The following is a 2,282-nucleotide window of genomic DNA, read 5'->3' as shown; positions in this document are numbered from 1 at the left end:
TTAGGGTTAGGGTTAGGGTTAGGGTTAGGGTTAGGGTTAGGGTTAGGGTTAGGGTTAGGGTTAGGGTTAGGGTTAGGGTTAGGGTTAGGGTTAGGGTTAGGGTTAGGGTTAGGGTTAGGGTTAGGGTTAGGGTTAGGGTTAGGGTTAGGGTTAGGGTTAGGGTTAGGGTTAGGGTTAGGGTTAGGGTTAGGGTTAGGGTTAGGGTTAGGGTTAGGGTTAGGGTTAGGGTTAGGGTTAGGGTTAGGGTTAGGGTTAGGGTTAGGGTTAGGGTTAGGGTTAGGGTTAGGGTTAGGGTTAGGGTTAGGGTTAGGGTTAGGGTTAGGGTTAGGGTTAGGGTTAGGGTTAGGGTTAGGGTTAGGGTTAGGGTTAGGGTTAGGGTTAGGGTTAGGGTTAGGGTTAGGGTTAGGGTTAGGGTTAGGGTTAGGGTTAGGGTTAGGGTTAGGGTTAGGGTTAGGGTTAGGGTTAGGGTTAGGGTTAGGGTTAGGGTTAGGGTTAGGGTTAGGGTTAGGGTTAGGGTTAGGGTTAGGGTTAGGGTTAGGGTTAGGGTTAGGGTTAGGGTTAGGGTTAGGGTTAGGGTTAGGGTTAGGGTTAGGGTTAGGGTTAGGGTTAGGGTTAGGGTTAGGGTTAGGGTTAGGGTTAGGGTTAGGGTTAGGGTTAGGGTTAGGGTTAGGGTTAGGGTTAGGGTTAGGGTTAGGGTTAGGGTTAGGGTTAGGGTTAGGGTTAGGGTTAGGGTTAGGGTTAGGGTTAGGGTTAGGGTTAGGGTTAGGGTTAGGGTTAGGGTTAGGGTTAGGGTTAGGGTTAGGGTTAGGGTTAGGGTTAGGGTTAGGGTTAGGGTTAGGGTTAGGGTTAGGGTTAGGGTTAGGGTTAGGGTTAGGGTTAGGGTTAGGGTTAGGGTTAGGGTTAGGGTTAGGGTTAGGGTTAGGGTTAGGGTTAGGGTTAGGGTTAGGGTTAGGGTTAGGGTTAGGGTTAGGGTTAGGGTTAGGGTTAGGGTTAGGGTTAGGGTTAGGGTTAGGGTTAGGGTTAGGGTTAGGGTTAGGGTTAGGGTTAGGGTTAGGGTTAGGGTTAGGGTTAGGGTTAGGGTTAGGGTTAGGGTTAGGGTTAGGGTTAGGGTTAGGGTTAGGGTTAGGGTTAGGGTTAGGGTTAGGGTTAGGGTTAGGGTTAGGGTTAGGGTTAGGGTTAGGGTTAGGGTTAGGGTTAGGGTTAGGGTTAGGGTTAGGGTTAGGGTTAGGGTTAGGGTTAGGGTTAGGGTTAGGGTTAGGGTTAGGGTTAGGGTTAGGGTTAGGGTTAGGGTTAGGGTTAGGGTTAGGGTTAGGGTTAGGGTTAGGGTTAGGGTTAGGGTTAGGGTTAGGGTTAGGGTTAGGGTTAGGGTTAGGGTTAGGGTTAGGGTTAGGGTTAGGGTTAGGGTTAGGGTTAGGGTTAGGGTTAGGGTTAGGGTTAGGGTTAGGGTTAGGGTTAGGGTTAGGGTTAGGGTTAGGGTTAGGGTTAGGGTTAGGGTTAGGGTTAGGGTTAGGGTTAGGGTTAGGGTTAGGGTTAGGGTTAGGGTTAGGGTTAGGGTTAGGGTTAGGGTTAGGGTTAGGGTTAGGGTTAGGGTTAGGGTTAGGGTTAGGGTTAGGGTTAGGGTTAGGGTTAGGGTTAGGGTTAGGGTTAGGGTTAGGGTTAGGGTTAGGGTTAGGGTTAGGGTTAGGGTTAGGGTTAGGGTTAGGGTTAGGGTTAGGGTTAGGGTTAGGGTTAGGGTTAGGGTTAGGGTTAGGGTTAGGGTTAGGGTTAGGGTTAGGGTTAGGGTTAGGGTTAGGGTTAGGGTTAGGGTTAGGGTTAGGGTTAGGGTTAGGGTTAGGGTTAGGGTTAGGGTTAGGGTTAGGGTTAGGGTTAGGGTTAGGGTTAGGGTTAGGGTTAGGGTTAGGGTTAGGGTTAGGGTTAGGGTTAGGGTTAGGGTTAGGGTTAGGGTTAGGGTTAGGGTTAGGGTTAGGGTTAGGGTTAGGGTTAGGGTTAGGGTTAGGGTTAGGGTTAGGGTTAGGGTTAGGGTTAGGGTTAGGGTTAGGGTTAGGGTTAGGGTTAGGGTTAGGGTTAGGGTTAGGGTTAGGGTTAGGGTTAGGGTTAGGGTTAGGGTTAGGGTTAGGGTTAGGGTTAGGGTTAGGGTTAGGGTTAGGGTTAGGGTTAGGGTTAGGGTTAGGGTTAGGGTTAGGGTTAGGGTTAGGGTTAGGGTTAGGGTTAGGGTTAGGGTTAGGGTTAGGGTTAGGGTTAGGGTTAGGGTTAGGGTTAGGGTTAGGGTTAGGGTTAGGGTT

The sequence above is a fragment of the Pongo abelii genome, chromosome 19 (assembly GCF_028885655.2).
Source record: "Pongo abelii isolate AG06213 chromosome 19, NHGRI_mPonAbe1-v2.0_pri, whole genome shotgun sequence".
Classification (NCBI taxonomy): Eukaryota; Metazoa; Chordata; class Mammalia; order Primates; family Hominidae; genus Pongo; species Pongo abelii.
This window is presented reverse-complemented; position numbering follows the sequence as displayed.